We start from the raw sequence: 24,633 nt of genomic DNA, 5'->3' as shown, positions 1-24,633 counted from the left end.
ATTTTCCCAACTTTGAAACTCTACCTAGTTGTTGCAATTGTCGATGGACAGTGGAAAGAGATGAACTGAATTTCTGGGTTAATTATTCAAGAATTACAGCACAATTCTCCTCAAGTGTTGCTAGAAGCAGGTCATTATCAAACTCACAGGGTGGCTAGTGTGAGCTGCATCGGTGAAACTGTAGTCACCAGTTATAAACTTATTGAACCATCTTTAACACTTCTTCACATTCAGAATGTCATTGCCATACACCTCTTGAATGCTTCGCGTAGCTTCAGTAGAACTTTTCCCTTTTCTGAACTCGTTAAACATTATATGCCTTACGTGCTCCTCTGATACCTTCATGATAACTGGAGCTTCTAAAGTAAATAAAAAACTAGTAAAGAAACAAACTGGTTTACACTTAATGCTATCAAGTTACCCCATACAATTAATATGACTTGGAGAATGACTTCATTTAGCCAAGAAATATGCATATAAACTTATTCTATCCCCCCCAAAAAAAACATTATTTATTAGATTGTTTGTTTGTTTTGAATTTTCGCACGAAGCTACTCGAGGGCTATCTGTGCTAGCCGTCCCTAATTTTGCAGTGTAAGACTAGAGGGAAGGCAGCTAGTCATCACCACCCACCGCCAACGCTTGGGCTACTCTTTTACCAAGAGAAAAGTGGGATTGACCGTCACATTATAACGCCCCCACGGTTGGGAGGGCGGGCATGTTTAGCGCGACTCGGATGCGAACCCGCGACTCTCAGATTACGAGCGCATGCCTTAACGCGCTCGGCCATGCCGGGCCTATTTATTAGACGGTCTAATACTTATTGTCATAAATCAATACATAAGAAAACCAAAACCTGCAACGATTAACGTGCATTGAATAGATAGTTCGGTGCCTTTGTTGATAAGGTTATTGTTGCCCGTAATAACACTAATATTAGTAATAACTAATACCGCACGAGAATAGGTCACCATAAGAGACATAGAGATTGTTTCTCTCGTTTAACAACAGTGTTAATACAGGTGCAGCAAGGTGTGAAGGAGGTGTGTTTGTTGCTTAATTTAACTTAATTGGGTTAAAGCACACCGCTATGTCTGCGGGTTTACAACACTAGCATTCGGGTTTTCATACCCGTGGTAGGCAGAGCACAGACAGCCCATGATGTTACTTTGTGGTTAACTTCAAACAGATATTTGAATGTATTCCCCAAATCAAGACTATAATGTTAGTATTTGAGACATGCATTTATTTTTAAAAGAAATAATTTTGAGTCCGGCATGGCCAGCTGGTTAAGACACTGGACTCGTAATCTGAGAGTCGCAGGCTCGAATCTCCATCACCAAACATGTTCGCCCTTTCAGCAATAGGGATGTTATAAAGTGACAGTCAGTCTCACTATTCGTTGGTAAAAGAGTAGCTCAAGAGTTGGCTGTGGGTGGTGATGACTAGCTGCCTTCCCTCCGCCCCTCGTTAGTACAGCGGTATGTCTTCGGATTTACAACGCTAAAAGTAGGGGTTCGATTCCCCTCGGTGGGCTCAGCAGATAGCCCTATGTGGCTTTGCTATAAGAAAACACACACACGCCTTCCCTCTAGTCTTACATTGCTAAATTAGGGACGGCTAGCGCAGGTAGTTCTCGAGTAACTTTGCGCGAAATTCAAAACAAAAACCAAATCATTAATTTTAACATATCATAAACCAGACGAGCAGTTAATTGTAAGGTTTTCGAACACCTTCAATGAACTAAGACCACCAAATCATTAGTGCCTTTAACGAGATACCCACGAACTCCAGTTCCTCGCGCTTACTGAATACATCAAATACACACTACAGTTGTTTGATTTAAAGTAAGGAAAAGCGACGTTTGAACTCGTGTATGAGGTTCATTCAACATATCTCTAGTCAATCAAAATACAACAACTTAATCGACCTAAACACAGACCCGAATATAATAGTAATAACAATAACAATGCTTATTAAGATTAGACATCCAGGCTTCTTTTCATCGCTTCCAATCGATTTGTAACAACAAAAAATACGTTATGCTATAAAACAGATAACTTCATCGTAACGCGATGGAGAACTCACGTTAATCATTGCAGGTTTTGTTTTCGTTATATGTTTATTCGTGATATTATCAATTTATACGCTTTTATTGTTATTATTGGAATTTATAGGGTTAGCGTATCGTTAATGTTAAAGTGCTTCGGATTCAAGAAAATTTGAAAATATTAAGAGAGTGAAGCTTATGCTGATTGTTGAGAGTGATTCAGTCGTTGTTTCGGAATGTAACTGTGTAAAAGCGGGCGTAGCCTTACGTATGCATAAAAGAGTAAGATGTTTCATGATGACTTCAGATTTTTACGAGTTCATTACGTCTAACAACAGTATGTCTGAGATCTTGGCCTTGATCATTGTTTGCCAGTATTAGGGGGATTGCCTTTATGCCCCCTTCTGATAAAGGGGCCAACCCTTAGTAACGCAGCTGTACTATGACTCTGTACTTCCTGTAGAATTCTGTCTTCAATCGGACAGCTGCAATGCAGCTAACGAGCTGAGAGCACGTGAGGTCTCCAAGCTATGTATTAAACACGCGTTGACTCTCGTCCTGTGAGTCACTACTGAGGTAACTTTTTTTCCCCGATTCCATTACCAAAGGGTATCATCAATTTTTTGTGTGTGGCGTCAGGCAGGTTTGAGATATTAAATCTGTCTAGAAAAATATTTTATATAATAGAAAATAAACTGCTTCGGTGAAGATAGATATAGATATATAGTAGCTTTTCTATGTCTAATTTGCCGAAACTCTCAGCATTATATCAAATTCAATGCGGAAACAAAACTTGGTTACCAAAACTTAGAATTGGGATCTGATACGAAAACAATATGTTTGTACAGTAATTCTATGCTGGCGTGTGAGGAAGGACTTGCTAAAGAAAGTACCCAATTTTCAAAATGGTATCACGTTTTATATCCCAGTGGCACAGCGGAATGTCTGCGGACTTACAACGCTAGAATCCGGGTTTCGATATCCATGGTGGGCAGAGAACAGATAGCCCATTGTATAGCTTTGTGCTTAATTACAAACAAACAAACATGCTGACGAAGAAACATTAATAATGAGACCTAGCGCCATTTAATAGTTAACTCCCTGGGTGCATCATAGGAGTAACAGTCAAATCAGTTCAAATCCCACTATTAGGTCTGCTAAGATTAGCCCAACAGTTGGCGGTGGGAAATGTTGACTAAATGCCTTCCTTGTAGTGTATACCTTCAAAATTACAGACGGCTAGATAGCGTAGAGCGTCCTCGTGTAACTTTATATGAATTTCAACAAATAAACAAACCATGTGAAAAGCCTACATTTATCAGCTGTTACTTATCGGCAGCTACGTATTAGTTTAAAGCTATATGGGATACTGACTTTGTAGATTTTATGTGTTTGAATAGAAGTCAGAAATTTGCATGAAATGCTTTTAATTGTGAATTTATAATCTGATATATATATATATGTTAGATGAGGGGGGGGTGATTTTTGCAACCACTTATGTGGACTGTTCAATTTGCAAATTGGTAATCTCTGATTACGTGAACCTGAAAGCTGTAAACATGCAGTCACAGAGTAATCTTGTTGCCACGATACTTACATGTATACTTAGGCCTACTGATTGATACTTACGAACTATCGCTTAGATCGAAGAGCTTAGATACACGCCTATATAAAAGATGTATATTTCGGCTACTGAAAAAGCCTACATCTAGACCTAATTATGTAATTCGATTGGTAAGAACACGAGAATCACAAGAACAAACACACAATTTTTAGGCCTGTGATGCAATAAAACAATTCTACAGACCAAACTGTATGGGGGATGATTGTATGCACCATACCCCCCACCTAAAATGAAGGGGGGATGTATACCCTCCATCTCCCCCCCCAAGATCTACGCCCATGAGTCTGTACTGTATTTTTGAGATAGCTGTGCATTTATTCATTGACTTGTGCTCAAAAATTATTAAAAATGAAATTCAAATAAAATAAACAGTTTAGATCCGACGATAATGATTTAATTAAGCCTTTACTTTAGCCAACCGCTAGAACAGCGGTATGTCTATGGATTTACAACGCTAAAATCAGGGGTTCGATTCCCTTCGTTGGGCTCAGCAAATAGCCCTCTGGGCCCGGCATGGCCAGGTGGGTTAAGGCGTGCGACTCGTAATCTGAGGGTCGCGGGTTTGCATCCCCATCGCACCAAACATGCTCGCCTTTTCAGCCGTGGGAGCGTTATAATGTAACGGTCAATCTCACTATTCGTTGGCAAGAGTAGCCCAAGAGTTGGCGGTGGGTGATGATGACTAGCTGCCTTCCCTCTAGTCTTACACTGCTAAATTAGGGACGGCTAGCGCAGATAGCCCTCGAGTAGCTTTGCACGAAATTCTAAAACAACAAAACAAGCCTTCACTTTCATCTACCAATGTTTGTTACTAGTTATACTCATAGCTGTTACCAGAGTTCTAAATGAAATATACTTGGCCTAACAGTTATTTTAAGAAAGCTGACAAAATTGGTCCGTATGTTGTTTTCTTTTTCGCAATCTACCAGTTTCGCGCAGGACAATCTGACTCAAACCGTTTTTCTACGCGCCTGTGCGACGAGACTCTTTGCATGTACCGTTACGGTTAGTGTATTACGTCACGTCTGAGAATACAGATCAAAAGGAACGCATCGTACATCGGCACACAATATACCTCTCGTGTGTAAACGTAGCTTGTTAGCGTGATACGTTTAATTCACTACAGAATTATAACCTTACTGGTCCAGAAAACTAACGGTGATTTTTTTTTTCTTTTCTGTGATTTAACTAAATACTTTGCGCAACTTTAGAATGCATTGTAGCACTGCCTCCAAGCTCGTAACATGTGGCAGTCGCCGCCATAAAATGTACAGACAAGAACTATTTGTTTAGTGGGGACCAAACATCACGATGACGTCGAATTTTAACTATCTACACAGTTGGCCAACACCAAGAGAAGAATTTGATACAAATGAGCTACATGTTGGAACATTATCTCGAAGAATAATAGTTTTCATTTCACAAAGAATCTTGTAGTTTTGGAAATGATCAAACTTTTTTTCTATAGGAAGAAGGTTCTGTTCTAATGGACAAATCCTTTACAAAAAAAAAGAAAAAATATAAGGAAGGTTTTCCGCTCCACGAAACGAGATAAGACTCAAAACAAACCGTTTTATCTATCACAAAAATTAGATTTGAAATACGTTATAACACAATATTAGTTAAAGTACGATGTTATTTGTGAGGTTCACTTTGAAATAAAAAGTCAGAAAGCTTTCTAGAACAGTAATACACAACGTTAACGTGTACGTCTTCCTGTATCAAATCAACAGAATACACCCAAGAGGGCGAAAATAATTTGGGGCAAAATGGAGCACGTGCTGCAAGGTGAGTATAATGGAGTCCAATTTTCAATAGTATAAATGTTAAGTATAGTTTAAATATATCCATTTGAGCACTTTAAGTTGTTTCTGAATAATTAGTAATAAGAGCATGATTGTTCTTACAGTTAATAGCCTCAAAATGCAGAGTTTTGGTCTGTATTCTTAAAGTAGCACACACGCACACACAATAAAAATAATGGAAGTACTTCCAGCTCAAGCAAAGTGTAGCACAGAATGTGACGGAATGATGATGTAATCAGATTTATTTATGCAAAATACATAAACAAGGTAATATTTTGAAAACTTAACACTAGATGAAAATATTTAATGTTTAATAAAATTTCGGTAGTGGACTTTAATTGATCGATGAAAGTGCTGAGATCAAAACAACGTGAACCTGGCAGAAGTTTCAGGTTTTTACCTGAAATCTCCTGAACGTTCATTACATTGTTGTTGTGTTATCTGTACAGTGTTAAAAGTAAGGTTGAATCCCTTCAAACAGAATAGTCTTCATATTGTCACTTATTTTCTTTCAAATGGAATATAAATCTGTAATACTAAACGTCTCCAAGCATTAAGTCCATTAAGTTTCTTGTGACAAAAGTAAACATTTCATGGATTGCTATAATGTTCCAGCTGATCTGTTGAATTCTGCGTAAAGCTACACAATGGCTATTTGCTCCAGCCGTCCTTAATTTAGAAGTGAAATTCTACTTGGAAAGCAGCTGGTCATCACTACCAACCTCCAACTCTTTCGGTACTCTTTTACAAACGATAATGGGAGTAACCCTTAGAGTATGACGCCCTACGGCTGAAAGAACGAACATGTTTGACGAAACGGGGATTTGAACCCGTGATCTTCAGATTGCGAGTCAAGCACCCTAACCACGTGGCCATGCCGGGCTATATTATGTCCAATATAGGAGCTATGGATGTTTACATATTTGCACATTGATTTTATTCATGACATATCACTATCACTAAAGCTCATTATATCGGAAAACTTACCAATTCTAAGTATCAAAATTCGTCACAATTTAGCCTATCGTGGGGTTACTTGATTCACCCCGAAAACAGAAATACCGCTTGCTGGTTCGCTGCGTCTTTTATATGATAGTAGAGTTAAGTTAAATGGATAATATAAATAAATAGTTGATGTTAAAAATGAAACGAATTTACTTTAACAATTACACTGCACTTACACCTTAAACAGCGACTGTCTTTAACTGATGCTGCTACCTACAACATTCCCACTGTTTAAGGGTTAATCTACTTACCTTGTTAGAGTAGTAGTTCATACAAATAATGATATTCCTGCTACCTACAACATTCCCACTGTTTAAGGGTTAATCTACTTACCTTGTTACAGTAGTAGTTCATACAAATGATGATATTGCTGCTACCTACAACATTCCCACTGTTTAAGAGTTAATCTACTTACCTTGTTACACTAGTAGTTCATTCAAATGATGATATTGCTGCTACCTACAACATTCCCACTGTTTAAGAGTTAATCTACTTACCTTGTTACACTAGTAGTTCATTCAAATGATGATATTGCTGCTACCTACAACATTCCCACTGTTTAAGGGTTAATCTACATACCCTGTTACAGTAGTAGTTCATATAAATAGAACTTAGACCGTTACTGTATCTGTCGCATCCCAGCCGGCTTGATGATTCCTAGTATTGGACAAAATGCCTCTTCGTCACTAAATATAGCAGTTATAGTGTTGTTGACATATTATATATATGATATTTTTGTTGTATTTATATGTTCTTACAATTGCTCATGTATGTTTATATCAATGACCCTATGGTTCTTCACCTGTACTTGGAAAAAGAATACTATTTCGTCATCACCCATTACTCAAACATTCATTATATGAAACGCCAGAGTTCATTATACTTAGACCGTCATCATTAATAGCACTAAATTCATCATATGAAATGCCATAAATCCTCACACGTCGTCTATAATAATAAAAACAGGGTATATTATACAAAACACGTTAATTGATACCCTCACAGCCTTTAGTTTTCCATTAAAAGTACTTGTCGTTGCAGAATATGTAATGCCAGGTAGTGTTAGACTTCTACAGGTGCAACGTTGTCCAACACAGAGATAAAAGATCAAACCTTAAACCGTCCAAAACTACTGTTCAAGGCAGAAGACAATGCAGACATGAGTGTGAGAAATGACATTTTCTGACAAATAAAACAGTATATGAGCGATGTACAACATCGTTTTTTTCCTCGAGTCTAACACTGATGCCAAGGTTCAATATAACTAAGGTTCTTTCCCTTTGTGCACATAACTTTGCTTTCTCTGTATGTATAGGTCACTTTACCTTGTATGAAATCGTAACACTCGACTCTCAAACTGAGACTCGGGATACACACAAATTATATCGTTCAACCCACTTTATATGTGTCGCGAGAAGGAGATAAGAGACAAGAAAACCTTAGGGTTTTCTACATGATGCACGTTTGGCTTGAAAGCTCTGAGAAACGCAAGGCACGTGGCTGAAATTTATTAATAATTGTCTTAGTTAACCTTATTCCCTTCCATCGGGGCTGGGCGTGGTCATTGATTGATGTGTTTGACCGTGAATCCGTGGTTTGCATCCCGTTCCAAAGTGCGTAACTGTTGGTGTGTTATAGACCACAAACCCCACTATTCAATTAGATCAGCATTCCCTCTAGTCTATCGATCCACAGTTAGGGACAGTAACCAGAGATAGTCCTTGTACGAAATTCTGAAAAAATAATCAAAATCCCTTCCGTGTAGATCTGCGAGACAACCATTGTACATACAGAATATTTCAGTTTAAAACTCCCCTTGCACAATTTCAGCTGGAATATTACGTATTATAATAAATATCGTTACGCAACGTTATCTATGCCTGAGAGTTTTTCAAAAGAACTAGTTGCCATGCTCGCTGAATGTGATTTTAAAATGTTAAATCATTTGGTGGAGGTTATTGACTGGCCTTAAGATAAATCTTTGAGATCTCCTGGTTTAACATACATTCCATGGTTTCTGCCCAACAACAATTCTAAAATATCGGTTTATGAGACATATTAATGTAATGGGGTACTCTTTTACCAACGAATAGAAGATTGACTGTCACATTATAACGCCTCCACGGCTGAAATGGCGAGCATGTTTAGTACGGTGGGGACACGAACCCGCGACTCTCGAATTACGAGTCGAGTGCTAACACTGAATTATTGAAAATTCACAAAATATAGTTTGTTAAAACAACCTTTTAAATTCTTAATTGACGAAAATCCACAAAATACAACTTATTTAATCAGAAACGACTTGGAGAACCACACAGTACTTCTGTGACCTGTGTAGCTTGTTTTATATTGATCATAATGTGGTAACGAAGGAAAGTCTGGCATCTATGTTGTAGAAAACAAATTAAGTACGAGCTATTTCAAAAAATTAATAGCAGATTAAGAAAGAGAAGCGGTTAATATAATGTACATAATAACATACTTACAGCTGAGGGTGCCCGTTAAAAAGGCAAACATTGTATAATGTTACAAGTAATGTAGGGGCTAGAGGGGCTCAGCCCCAGGGCCCATGGTATTAATGGGGGCTCATTGATAATTTTATTCTACATAAAATTATATGAGATGTAGGGCCCACAAGAATTATTTTCCCCTGTGCCTACTTAACCTTAAATCCGCCACTGAATGTGAGGTGATACAAGTTTGAAAACAGCTTGAATAAGTAATGAGAAAAAAAACCAAAAAAGTTATTATAAATGTAAAACATTTCCACAAGATTAAGCCCTCAAGCTTATCCGCGGTAAGTATGTGGACTTACGTCGCTAAAAACCGGGTTTCGATACTCGTCATTGGCATAGCACAGATAGCCTATTGTTTAGCTTTGTACTTAACAACAACCGAGACCAAATCAAAGATTATGTCACAACGAAATGACATAATCTTGTTTAGGCACTGTACGTTTATAATAAAGTTTACTTCATTATCCATTCGAACCCTGCTGGTACAGCGGTAAGTCTACCGATTTACAATGCTAAAATCAGCGGGATCGATTCCCCTCGCTGGACTCAGCAGATAGCCCAATGTGGCTTTGCTATAAGAAAAACACACACAAACTTCTGTTTTCGTATAAATTGGATTCTCGTCATCAAATTTTACGTATGTTAATCTTCCTTTGTTTTAGGCTTGGCATGGCCGGTGGGTTAAGGCGTTTGACTCGTAATCCGAGGGTCGCGGCTCCGAATCCCCGTCGCACCAAACATGCTCGCCCTTTCAGCCATGGGGATGTTATAACGTGACGGTCAATCCCACTATTCGTTGGTAAAAGAGTAGCCCAAGAGTTGGCGGTGGGTGGTGATAGCTAGCTGCCTTCTCTCTAGTCTTACACTGTTAAATTAGGGACGGCTAGCGCAGATAGCCCTCGTGTAACTTTGTGCGAAATTCTAAACAAACAATCCTTCGTTGTTTTGATTTTTATTATTATTAAATCTCTAATGACCTTATCAGATGTCAATATCATTGTGGAAGGTAATAATTAACTTAGTTAACTGTGCCTTTAAATTCAAAGCCAAAAGTAAATTTAAAAAGTTGAGGAGTGCCCCTGTTTCAGGGTTGTTGTTTTTTAATCCGTCTCCTTGGGTAAAAGCCCTAAAACAAAATAATCTACGTATACCGTCGAACTGTTTCCAGTTATTGTACCGAAAATTACGGTGGTCGAGTCAGTCATCTCTGGGTATTGGATGATAACACACACACATACACAAATTGTTCATCTTTGTGGTGACACTAGAGAATAATATTACAAAATACACGTTTCTGATCTTTTAGAAGAAACAGGCCGTATTGAAAGTAAAATGTACTCATATACATTCTCTCCTTATCTCTGGGAGCCAGACGTAGCCTGCGTGTCAGACTGTAGATCCGAGGGTTTAATATGTGCTCCCCCTTGCGGAAAAGTACGATCTGAACTTTTGTGTGCAGATTACAAATATTTGCATACACTATCTTATAGTTTACCCTAGAGGTATACCCCACCCCTTCGGTTTCCTATTCCCATTCTTCTTTTCCTTCGATACCTTACAATACATGAGTGAATGCCGGGGAAATATTTCTTCTTTATTTAGTTTGTTTAGTAGCTCAGCTACTGTAGAAACCTAAGCCCTAAACCATGATAATGCTGTAACCTCTACAGCAAGTCTCTTTATACAGATTAAAATAATAATAATAATAGAAAACAACTAAAACTAGTTCAGTTATTGGTAGGTGTCAGTGAAACGTTGGCTACCGGGGAAGGTCTAAGAGAACTAGACATGCAAAGGTAGAGAAACAGATAACAGTGTGAAAAGTGTAAGAGAGGTGTATAAACTGACGTCACTTTAAAGAATCATTTCGGTAACAAAACACTACAGTAATTCTATGGGTTGGAAAATTAACTGTGTTTTTCTGTTACATTTTTTTGTTGTTGTTTTTTTCTAAATGCGCATTCAGATGGAACTCCAAGTGAGTTAATGTATTTCAATCTAGACATGTAGCATAAAAGCAAAGATAGATTAGGGCTTCTTAGTAGAAAAGAAAATGCGTCAGGTAAAAAGTGCCTTATTGACGTACATATACGTATTTTGTGCTTACATTCCACTGCCTCAACTTAGCTCGTTTTATGAACCCTAACGTACTAGACCTAATCCTTGGGGTTGGAGATATGAGAGGAGTTACGTTTCTTATGTTTGTTTTAGCACGTATAATCCAGAAGGATAGTGACATGTGCTACAAACTTCTACCCATGTGCGTCTTAGCAGTTATCCAGTGTCACTTAACAGACGGTAATGAGCTGCAGCACCCAAGTATACACATTTTACACAATGTTGTTTTTAGTGTCTGTTGTAAGAATTATGTCGAAGGTATAATTAAGTGTGAAACGTAGTTCGTTCTTTTGTTTGATAGGTATAAATCGATAAAAATTTCGCACACATATACGCAATCTCAACAAGGTTGTAATAGTAAAATAGATTAATAAATCTAAATATTTAAGGACAGTCTCATTAACAAATCTAAAAAAATTAAAAAACAGTCTGATTAATAAATCTGAAAAATTAAAAAACAGTTTTTAATCTGGTGTGTGTACGTGAGTTTTGAAGTAACATCTGGTTTTGCTAATCATAAAAATTTAAATTGAAGTTATGCACATATGGTTTGACATACACACGTTCTATGATCGTAATAGTATATCATTTGTAGTCACGAGAGCCGTGCAGAATAAACCCAACAGCTATCAATATACTTTCACCAACCAAACGTCAGACGTCCTAGAGGTGAAGATGCGTGACGTGGTTGCCTAGTAACGGTGCCGTGCATGCCTGGAACGCACCTGCACGTGAAAGGGGCAGGCAAGATACTGTGTAACCATTACACCCGGCGACTAAACCACCAAGAGAGGAAGAGCGATGGTTATTTTAGTTTATGTTAAAGCCTATTCATCGTCATTAAACGTTACGGTTTTAAAATTTTCGAAGATACCGTGCGGTTTTCTCCCTCTTTGTTGTAAACGAGTCAACAGACGCATTGTTTCGATGTCTATTTGTCTCTGTTAGTTCGTATTATAGGAAACGTTACTGCTCTAATAGTCGATCGCTACTTACCGAAGATCGAAATTTTGTTTGAAGAGATCGCCACGAAATATCAGATATAAGAATGGATAAAGGTAATGTTGTCCTTTTGTCACTATAAACCAACAAAATTAATTATATAACCAATTTCTTAGTTATTTTTTATCTTAAATATAATTTCTTACTTTTATGTCAATATCGCTCACAGTTTACGCCCTGTAACACTTATAAGGAATGGGTTAAATTACTGAAGTATTTTAAATATATCAAACAATTCATATTTCCAAAAACTGAACAATATAATTTTTTATTTATTTAAATGCAGACGTGTAAATCACTAATTGTGGTAGTTTTAACCTCTGACACGTAAAGAACATTTATAGAAGGTGTTGCAGACTTTTGACGGCCTACTGCTTTTAAAACTCGTGCATTGTTGGTGCACTCACAGTTCTCCTCAACTACATAGCTTTAGGCTTGTCTTCCAAAGATAACGATCTGCAGCAGTTTAAAAAATAACAATACTGACCTATTCATTAGGCCTGGCATGACCAGGTGATTAAGACATTTGACTCGTAATTCGTGGGTCTCGGATTTGAATCTCCGTCACACCAAACATGCTCGCCCTTTCAGCCGTGGGGGCGTTATAATGTTACGGTCAATCCCACTATTCGTTGGTAAAAGAGTAGTCCAAGAGCTATCTTCCCTTTAGTCTTACACTGCTAGATTAGAGACGGCTAGCGCAGATAGCCCTCGTGTAGCTTTGCGCGAAATTCAAAACAAACAAACCAGACGTCTTAAATACAAGGTTTTGTATGAACTGGTGGTTAGTGCACTCAACTCCTCATCTGCAGGTTGCAGGTTCGAATCTTATCACCAAACACATTCATCTATTTCGCCTGTGTGCGTGCGTGGGGGTGCGTTATAATGTTATGGACAATCCGACTATTCCTTGTTAAGAGAATAACTTGAGAGTTGGCGATGGGTATTTTGACTAACAGTCTTTCGTCTAATCTACCACTTCAAAATTAGGGACAGCTATGACTACACCATTGTGCAAATTAATTGAAACAAGACGGAAAATTACGATTTTTTCAATTTTTTGCGTTTTATTTCTGAGAATCCAAAAATTAATACATGATATGACCGCCTTTATTTTTCAGAAGATCATTAATCGGCTTTGGCATCGAGTCCACGAGTTGACTGCAATCTTTACTAATTTTTGGATCACGGTACCACACCTCAATTATGGCCTCAATTAGCTTATCTTTCGTAGTATTCGTAGTACAGTCTTTTTCCCGAAGTCTTTCTTTACAAATCGCCCAAAGATTTTCAATAGGATTTAAGTCCGGAGAGTTTCCTGGCCAGTTCAGCACCTTTATTCGCGTTGTAGTCATAATATTTTTCACAAGTTTCGATGTGTGGCACGGAGCCAGATCTTGCTGAAAAATGCCAGATCCATCTGGAAATCTATTTCTCAATTCTGTAATGACTCTCCTCTGCAAAACTTCGATGTACTGTGGTCCTCGCATCATACCTTCTACGATATGTAAGCCTCCGACGTCATAGTAGCTGAAAAAGCCCCAAAACATCTTTTTCAAGGGATGTTTTACGAACTGATTGATATGAGATTCTCGAAGTTTCTCACCTGGAGATCTGCGAACATGCAGACTTCTTTGAGCCTGCACGAAGAAATTAGTCTCGTCACTGAATAACACCTTCCTCCATTGTTCTTGTATTTCAGACCCCATTGATACCGTTTTTTCTTCATTGAGTTGGTAAGAAGTTGTTTTTTGACTGATCTCCTTGCCCTTCTAACGCAATTTCGAATGAGGTAATATTCCTCAAAATTTCGTCATATATCCCAAAAATAGATCGACCGTACTGCAAAACACAGCTAATGACGCCGTCTGTGTGAAAATATGACTATTAAAGGGAATCAGCGGGTACAGCGAGCCTACACCGGCCGCCTTGCTGAAAATATTGTAAAATGACCATTTGTTTCAATTAATGTGCACAAGGGTGTAGATAGTCCTCGAATACGTTTGAGAGAAATTAGACCAAAGAAATAAGGTTCACTGTAATAACAAAATTTCATCTTGAGTCTTAAAACACATATTATTTTAATGTCAAAATTAGAGCTAAGAACTCTTACAGCTTTACGTGCTGTATATGGCTGTATTTAATCATATTTTTAGCGTTACGGGATAATAAAATATTAATAATGATTTATGTCTTAGTTATAACATTGTACATTAGTGATCGGATCTCCACGGCAATGATTTTTTGTTTTTGCTTTCTACAAATAAACTGTATAAGTACAAAAACAAGATTAATTTAATAACTTACTTTGAAAGCACAATTTTGAACAACAAGAGGTAAAACTACTCCATTCATAGACTCTTCAAAATACCAAAAACAATTGTCGCCAAAAGAGTTTCCGTGTTGCGTCGTTTGGCATCGATTTTATTTTAAATCCAGTTTTATTCGCGACTAATTTCTCCTCAAATTTAATTGCTTCTAGTGATCGATTAGTGTTAATTTTGTGGTATCATTGTTTATCATTCGGTATTAATTACTTTTCCATTAATTAACGATTATATATATATTATTGCATGTAAAGACCAAACTAAATATGTTTACACTGTGTGCACATCTATATGTGCTCGTGACTAGGTAACATATAAACAGGAATAATATGGTAATTTATCCATATAAATGTAATTTATGGTAGCTGTTCTTCACTGGAAGATCAAATAAACTATTGTAACTGTTTTACGCTGGAAACACAAGTCGGTTAAATTATATTAGTAGCTAATATTCCTTTAAATAACAGGTCAGTTAAGCTAGGGAAGGTAATTTTCATTTAAACCATATGTCGATTCAACTAAAATAGCTACTCGTCAGTGCAACCACATGTTGGTTAAACTATGGTAGCTATTCTTCACTGAAAACTAGTTCAGATTGGAACCACACGTCAGTTAAGCTATGGTAACAAATCGTCCTTGCAACTACTAGTTAACTAAACTATGATAACTATTCTTCACTTCAACCACAAGTCATTTAAATTATGGTAGCCAATCTTCACTGAAAGATAAATCAGTTTGGAACCACATGTAATTAAAAAACTATTCTTTACTGAAACCACGTGTTAGTTAAATTATTGTAGCTATTATTCATTGATATCACTGGTCAGTTGAAAAACTATAGTAACTGTTCTTCTCTGAAACCACAGATAAATCAAAGTGTGTTAGCTATTGTTCATTATAAGTTTGAATCAGTTAAGCTTTTTTAACTATTTCTTCACAAACTATCCAAAAGCGCTTAAGTAACATTACGTATAGTGCAAAATTTATGTGACAGGAACCTTTAGCAAAATCGCAATATTGTTTTAGCATCAAGGTAAATTTGATGAAAACTATATTAAACACTATGGTGAGTCATACACAGACAGGTCTGTAAATATACAGACAGACTGGTTGATTAAAACAATGAAACTATGAAAGCCAACATTCGCAAGCAAATACAGTATGTCCCCTTCTCCCTATCTACCTTATTCACTAGGATTATCAGGGTACAATACATTTCAAAAGAGAATGGTATTTAAGGAAGAAGAAGGGACATAAACCACAACGTAACACTTGAACTAGATAGAAGTTTAACACAGTATCAGTTTGTAACTATTATGTGCGAAGGATGTATTGGGCATACTAAACTTTAGAACTAATTCATAGGACAGTTTTGAGTAAATAAATTCATTCACAGCAACAAAATCTTCACAGATAATTTTTGGGCATGTGATACCACACCTTTGACTCGATTTATGCAACTTCACACCTTGTGAGAGTATTAACACTATTAATAATAATCACTTGTAATATTCATATATACAGACAATGTCTCTGGAGTCAGAGTTTCCTCCTATATGCATTGTGAGTTGTATTTATCTCTGACACCTGTAAAATCAAAAGAAGGACACAAGTTACATGACTACTTTCGTCGTATGATAACTTTGTCTAAAATTTCATCTAGGTTAGTTTGTAAGCCAAAAACCCTAATACTGTGAAATGTTTTTATTGTTGATCCCTTTAAAATCGCAAGAAGGAAACCAATTCCAAATCTGTCTATTTAACTCTGTGAAGACTTTCACAAAGTGTACATCTGAAAGGTATCATCTAAGGTAATCTTAATACAAAATAGGCCTAAAGCACTAACTTCGCACACACCCAGAAAAAAAACAAACTATGACTTTCAAAGTCCCAGCACAGGCACACGTCTCACATATGTCTGCTTCAGTCTGTGTGAGTTGCCTTAAGATATCTTCATACAAAGTCTTATCTGGATTGGTCAATATATAAAGGAATAGCAGACAAAACTCCAAATGTTCCTCTTTTTTTTACCCCTTTTACCCCTTTTACATCAAAGAAAAGTCATACACCCCAAATCTGTCTACGTTTAGCCTTCGAAAGTTGTCTCAAGGAGTATAAGTACCAAGTACCGTTCATATTGATGGAGATATCAGGAAACTGCTAACTAGAGTATACGTTTTGTAATGTTTGACATTTGACCTCATAAAGTCAGAAGGAGGATCTAAATCAAACAAATAAAAATAGATTATGGGTGTATTGGATCAATGTATAAGCTCTCCAGGTTTCGAGACGATCGTTTTACAAATAAAGAAATGGCACAGAATTGTAATTATTAGAAAAAGGAAAAGAAAAATGATTCTACAGAAAATAGAATATGTCTCCCTCTGAATAAGAGAGACGTAAAAAAGAGCATTCTTAACACTGTAAAATATTATATGTTGGATAAGAATCTGTATTGAAACATAAATCTAATACTTAAATTTGGTACACGTTGGAAAAACTTGAATTGAAGTAATGTGTAAAGAATTACATGTGAGAACCCTACGTTTTGAAGTATAACCCTGATACCGTGAAAAGCATTATACATTTTGTGTCAAAACATGGCTCTAATAATGTAAAAGCTGTATAAACTGAGAAAGCCTTAATTAAAACACAAATTATAATATTTCGAATGTAAAACATGAGTTTCATCATCCCTGTCATCTAAGATTGTACATTTTCTTGTGATTATAAGTTTGGTATGATCAATAGAATTACGTGTTAAGTTCTTCCAATAAAAGGAAATTTGCTAGGGCCATCATTACTTCCTGTAAAGTACCCATAAGCTGGAGATCAATAATGTAATCAGAGCCACATTTAAGGTTATCCATCCCCCTAGAAGAAGTTTAGGAGGATCATCAGAGTTAGGGTCTCTTTAAGATTAATAACACTTTTGACAAAGTTATCTAATAAGCATAAATTTTACAATGAGATCCGAAGTATTCGTTACATAAACTTGAACTCTGTAATGTTATAATTTAATAACTTAAAACATTTTTCTAAGCTTGAGTACGATAAAATCGTCAATTTTATGCAGAAAACTATTCCATAGACATGAGCTTTGAATTGTTTAGTGCCAAGTGTCAAACGTACAGCTGAAGTACACAATGTTTTCTGATTTAAGCAAGCTTCAGTCTGTGTAATTACTGACTTAATCCTTGCTAAACCTTAAAGCATAAAGTTTATACAGAGTTTAATGCAAATAAACGTCTACTTTGCTTTACGTTATCCTTTCACGTTACGTCTGTAAGACCTAATGTTTATATCCAATGAATCAAAAGAAGGATCACTCACAATATTCGTTACAGGAACAAAGAAAGAAAAACGTGTCACGTTTCCTTACAAAGAAATAGAAAATAAAACTCATCTTTTGCTGCAAAAAATCCCATCATGTTACATTACAGGAAACCCAGAGAAGGAACATTCACTATGAATTGTTACAAGAAAAGATTTGGACACAACATTTCTTGTTAAGAACAAACACCATGTTACGCTATAATAATAAGGTTTTAATTTAACATCCTTGTGCCTGAAATTACGGTATCTGTTATATCAACTTAGAAAATAAAATGTTTTATGGTTACAGCACCTTCATCTGCCTTAATTTAATCTTGTGCTACATATCCTTAGTGGAAATGTTTAAACGTAGAGCATTGTTCCTCTCAGATATTGCTACATATATTAATCATACCTTGAAGTTTTCCTGAACGTTGTTTTGCTCAAGTGATATATGACAATATAAAAATTCGTATTCCTGGATTTTATCTGATAAATTTGAGATTATATAAAAACCCTATAATCCTATTTGCTCCTGTAGAAAAAAAACGTCCACCTTTCGAAAGCGCTCAGGTTATAGGGGGTTTTTCCTCTTGAACCTACCTGTTTTCCTGACATGATGAATCAGATAGATTTGTTTAGTAACGTAAGTTGTATGATATACTTTGTTTCATATGCACAATGAAATGTATCATAACTTGACATTGAATAAAGATCGAAAAACTAATTATATTTACGTCATAATAATAATTTTACCTACTTTAAATTTAGAATCTGTGGAAATTAGCTCTCTAGAATTTTACCAAACACTCTATATTAACGACATAGAGATTTATCATCAGTTGGCTGCTACTTTATCAAACACCTTATATTCGCGACAAAGAGATTTCTCAACAGTTGACTGCAAGTTTACCAAATACCCTTTATTCACGACATATAGCTTGATCAACAATTGGCTTTATCAAACATCCTGTGTATGCATGACAAAAGAATGATCATTAGTTAGTTGCGACTTTCCAAACGCTTTATATTCACAACGAAAAGTGTTGGATATACAATACTTTTATTTTAAAGTTATTATCTAATTCATTAGTGGTCTGATATTTAATTATTATTTTATTTTCATAATAAAAGTATTAAATTTTATTCATTTTAGTCCGATATTTAATTATTATGTTACTTTCAAAATAAAAGTATTAAATTTTATTCATTTTAGTCTGATATTTAATTATTATTTTATTTTCATAATAAGAGTATTAAATTTTATTAATTTTAGTCTGATAGTTAATTATTATTTTATTTTCATAATAAAAGTATTAAATTTTATTCATTTTAGTCTGATATTTAATTATTATTTTATTTTCATAAGAAGACTGTTAAATTGTATTAATTTTATTCTGATATTTAATTATTATTTTATTTTTATAATAAGACTATTAAATTTTATTAATTTAAAAGCGATAATTATGAAAACTTTCGTTACCTAACTCTGTGAGACTCGTACGATGTGAATGTAGTTTAATCGTTGTAAAAGACAAAAAGACACAATTGTTTGCAGCTTTGGATACAACTGTGATTATTAATAGTGTAACAAGGTTTTGTATTCGTTTGACTTTTTTTTAATATATTATTTTAAAACAAGTGGATTGTGGGTTGTTCGTTTATTGTTCAAATTTATCATCAATAAATCACATACACCGTGAAGAACCCCTGCCCACGCATACCTAAAAATCTGACAAAGATCAAATATTGGATGCAGATGTACGAAGGTAAAACTCCAGCTGTGAAAGTTACATGCTTGTTTAGTTGCATAGTCAGGCTGTCTATCTACTTAGAACCAGGTTAATGATTTCCTACAAAGTGACCTTGTCTTTGGTTGTTATATTCCGTATGTTTGAAATGATAACTGAATTAACGATTTCAGATGCATCCATAATATCCTTCACAGAACACCTCTTGAGTTCGTTACATGTAAAAAAGAGTGTCTACAGATAGGTGCCTGCGATCCATTGTCAATGTATAAAGATTAATGTTTAGGCTTAAGGTCCCTTTCTTCAGCATCCGATAATGTCCTATGTGATGGCCTTAATTATAGTCTATTACTCTTCAACGAACCTTCGCTTCAGGATACTGGGGTCAATATTATCACATTCCTCTTTATATGCGTTCCAAAGCTCATCCATCATGCGTGGGGGATAATTTCCGACAGTCCTATGAAGCAATCCAAAAATACTGAAGTCTATTGGAAATGTATGCAAATGCTATAGCATTATTAGTACACTGAAATGGATGACAACTGCCTGTTGTAAAATCAAAACAAAAAACACAAGTGCAAAGAACAACGTTTCGAAAGTCTTCCGAAGACTCTGTCTAAACAATTTATCAAAGAATGTTATAGCACGAGTTTATTTTGTAATTGCAACTTGTGCGAGAACTGGCAAGTTGATTTAAACAAATAGCTGAATTATTTCTTGATCAAACCATTCCTTATTGGCATGTCATTCGTACAAAAACGGTATTTGGTCATTTGTTCGTGCTGTAGTGGTATCAGTACGTTAGCCTGATAGCATATAGAGTCATCATTTCACAAGATACTTCGATTGTTTAACTTATGCTTTTTACCTTTGTCATTCAACCATCATAAAGTCCTCGGAGGTCTTTCCCAATATGCGAGAATAAATTGCTTGTATTTTTGAAGGCAGTTACCTAAACGTGATTCACTTAATCTGACGACATACTTTCGTTTGTGTCGTACCAAATACCGCTTGTTATCTCGTTTACATTTCCATGAAAGTTCCCTACTTTAATTGCAATCGACTGCTATGTTTTTGACAGCCTAGTTAACATTCCTCACTGTCTGTTTATTATTCTGTGCTATCCGCTATTCGTTGCTTTATCCATAGTGTTGGACATCAAATATACCCCTTACATATTTTTTAAAACTGTATAATAGCAGAACTTCGCCTCGGTAAGCATTCTAATGTAACACACACCCAGAATATATAACTTTTGATCATCGTATGTACTTACAAATCATCATACTTCATTGAGGTGATTAGATATAAAAATATTACCATAGATGATGTATGATTGAGCGTGATCCAGTGATCAATATGCCGGACTATGGATCTACAGGTCCATAATTTGCCCTTATTATCTAATTGTGCTCTGCAAAATGGGATCGTAAGTGCGTTATAAAAGTAAAGGTCAAATCCTATTATTTCGATGCTCTTAACTAGCTGCCCTACCTTTAACCTATCAATTCAGAATTAGGAACTCTTAGAACAGATACTCCTTCAGTATCTTTAGTCGAAATTTATAAAATAACTAAACTAAGCATCCCCAGATGAAGAACAACTCTCTGTGTAAACTTGTACTCAATCCCTGGTCCTCTTCTTCTGAAATAGTTTTTTGTTTTACTAAGATTTAGTTAAAACGTCTGTCAATGAAATGAGGTGACAGATTTGCAACTGTGAGTAATATGTAACAATAAACTACAGCTCTACCAAACACAGAAAACACATTTGAACATGCGATAGTCACATCTTATAATACGTACAGTCAAATAAACGATTTCAATATTTTCACAGTGTGCTCATATCTTAAAATTATTCCATTGGCGTGATCCATAGTTTAACTGTTACCATTTACAGTACTTTTTTGCGACACTTGTCAGTTTTGAGATAAACTATGTTATTTAAATGTTTTATTAATAAGTTGTTGATTCTAACTCGCTTTTACACCTCTGTCATTTTGTCGCGTATTATATTGCTTTTGATTGTATATTCGAAATATTTTAACAGTTGTCGTCAATGGGGTAATAGGGCGGTTACTGACGAAATATTTGTAAGAACGAAACAAATCACATCTTTGATGTAATAGTGTCCTATATATTTTCGTAAAGAAACCTAATTAAAAACAAGTACTGTGGAGTGTTCTTTCACATAACAAGGCGTCTATGGAAGATATAGACGAAGAGTTCCATGGAACGTTGCTCTTATTTGTAAAAGTCTCTCATAATGTGGATCATCGATATACGTGTCTCAGTTTATCTTGTTTCTTGAGCACATGAAGCTAGTTTTATATTTTATGTGTTTTTATTGTTGGTGTTTCTTCGCGAAATATATTTATTTCACGACATCTCTTGGTATATCTTATTAGATATTAATTATACTTAGCACATTGGAGTTTCTCTAAATTCGAGGTCTTTAGATAACAAGTTTACTTTTCTTGTGGTATTTCTAAGCAGTTAACTGTGCTCACTAATAGGTGTCAAAAACTGGTTCAGTTGTTTATTATATGTCAACAGTACCGTGTTCATCAGTATATGTTAGCAACTGGTTCAGCTGTTTATTACCAGAAATGTTAGCAACTTTTTATGTAATTTTACGTTAAGTGTTTAAACAGTTTTATTTATATTTTCATGAAGTTTTAACTACTGGTGTTGTTCTTTTTATCAAAGTTAACTGTTTGTAAGATACAATATTTAGTTTATACAAAGTAAACATAAATCACTTTTATTTATGATACGTACATATTTGTGCGCATGCTCTTCTCCTGCTAAATTATCGTGCTTGTTTCCTTCTGAGTTATACAGAATAGAAGTTTTCCTGGGTTTATCGTGTTTGTTTCTGCTGAATTATAGACTGGGAGTATCCCTGGATTTAACGATAGCCTTTGAATCACAGATGTGTTTTAATAGAATTTTAGCTAATGAACAGCATTTAGAGAGACAAAGAGTTAACATAATATAAAACCTACATCTAAGTGCAATTGCAATGTATATGTATAAATTATTACTTATATGAACGTTTTACGTTTTTGTTGTAGAATTCTCTGTTGTTTCGTATATTTTCATACGAGTAGTATCTGAACCCAAGAGAGGCAGACTTAGGGTTCATATTCAGATTTCATTATTTGCTGTTTTGGTGATCGTTTCCATATAGTTGGATAACAGTATTGTCTGCTGGTGACTGGTGAAGGTTTCTAAAAGAACTGCTAAAACTGAGGGCTGGACAAACACACAAACAAATGAAAGTCATATTGAAGTATTCAGATCCACTGTTGGAGAAATTGCTGTTTTTTACTTTAAGCAATTTCAATATGATTACGTAGGGTCAACTATATTGTACAGCGATCGTTGTTAGGAATAAACAATATAATTTTTTTAAGAAAGCAGCTAGAGTACTTACTATTGATTAAGTGGTAAAAGTCGACTTCAAACGTCCTACTTACGACTGAACATGCATGATTCAGCAACGCAATTAACTCGCTTAGTTCGAGATTAACAGCGTCACCAGAGAGCATCGTAGTATTTACAACTACGTCTGTGTTTCTTGTCTGTTTCGCTGATCAACAGGTTCGTGTCCAGAAGACAAAAGGTTAACAGTATGCTCAGTGTAACGCGGCAGTTTTGTAATGGTGTGGCAGAGCCATTAGATAGATTGAACGTATACAAATATTTACGTTTTATTGCTGGATGATTTATTAACGCTGTGTTGGAAACCTTAAAGATTGCATTTGAATGTCTGAAAAATGGAAGATCCCCCATAATCTCCTCCTTAGGTTGATGAAATGTATGCATTTCAAATGCAAAGACCGTATTGATTGAATCAGACAACTTTCCATTTCATAAGCCATGCATGGCCAGGTGGTTAAGGCACTTGACTCGTGATCCGAGGGGCGCAGGTTCGAATCCCCGTTACACCAAACATGCTCGCTCTTTTAACTATGGAGACGTTATAATGCGACGGTCAATCCCACTATTCGTTTGTAAAAGAGTAGCCCAAGAGTTGGCGGTGGGTGGTGATGATTAGCTGCCTTCCCTCTAGTCTTACACTGCTAAATTAGGGACGGCTATCGCAGTTACCCCTTGTGTAGCTTTGCTCGAAATTCAAAACAAACAAACCCTCTATTCTTATACTGCAAAATTAAGGACGGCTAGCGCAGACAGCCCTCGTGTAGCTTTGCGCGAAATTCAAAACAAACCAATCCATTTCACAACATTTGTTTTCTGAAGATTGCAGCTAAATGAGGTATTATTGGTGAGACTGTTTCACTGAGTGTGGTCAGTAAAAAATAGAACTGGTAATCGATGAGTTCTCATTCCTGTTCACTTGTTAATTGTATTTAAAAACACAATTTAACTGTAAGGCAGAATAATTTATACACATAGCTAAAATAAAATCAAAAAACAAACGTTCACATTCAAACCTCAGAGTGCTTGAATAGAGGCATTATTTAATAAAATATCTTTAATCTTAAAACGTACTCTTAAACCTAGTATTGTTTTTACTTGACGATAACTATGTGTGTATGCGCATGCTAACTTATCTCTCTTAAAGCAACAAGAAAAACTTGTTTATATGTGTTACATAAGATGATGGTCAGATGTCCGTTTCAATGGGTTCTTAACATTTACGTCTCTTTATTTGTCAAACTGTTTTGTTTTTCCAAGACTCCGGATTATTAGTAAAAAAATATTTCTATTTGATAATATACATTGTATATTTGTTTTTTTGTTATTAAGCACAAAGCTACTCAGTGGGCTATCTGTATTCTCCCCACAGCAGTCATCGAAACTCGGTTTTTTTAGTAGTATAAGTCCGCAGCCATACCACTGTGCCAGTGGGTGGCAATATCCATTGTACAGAAATATAAATAAGTGGGTTTTGTGGTTTGTTTGATAATATAAGTCGAACATAAACTTACTTTTATCACACTTACGTTAAGTGCTCGTTGTGTTTACAGTATCACTTTATTAAGATTCAGCCATGCATCTCACTATTACACAGATTTATAGCGCATCGAAGAGAGCGAAAAGTAGGGAACCTATCACACAGCGTTTCGTGCCGCTTCTATTCAATTTATC

At 35.7% G+C, this 24,633-nt stretch overlaps 1 protein-coding gene across 10 annotated transcripts in view; it reads left to right on the top strand.

The window, feature by feature from the left end:
• Positions 1–24,633, top strand: part of LOC143225684 (uncharacterized) — a 102,920-nt gene that overhangs the window by 1,784 nt on the left and 76,503 nt on the right. Inside the window, exon 1 of one of the 10 annotated variants that reach the window (XM_076455538.1) lies at positions 4,683–5,462. The exons of 8 other annotated variants lie outside the window; for them this stretch is intronic. The gene's annotated coding sequence lies outside the window, so the exon portion shown is untranslated. Of the gene's footprint in view, positions 1–4,682; positions 5,463–11,832; positions 12,177–24,633 lie in introns of those variants that run through there. One more of the 10 variants, XM_076455541.1, reaches the window with a different exon arrangement.

Source organism: Tachypleus tridentatus, chromosome 9 (assembly GCF_004210375.1).
Source record: "Tachypleus tridentatus isolate NWPU-2018 chromosome 9, ASM421037v1, whole genome shotgun sequence".
Classification (NCBI taxonomy): domain Eukaryota; kingdom Metazoa; phylum Arthropoda; class Merostomata; order Xiphosura; family Limulidae; genus Tachypleus; species Tachypleus tridentatus.
This window is presented reverse-complemented; position numbering and strand designations above follow the sequence as displayed.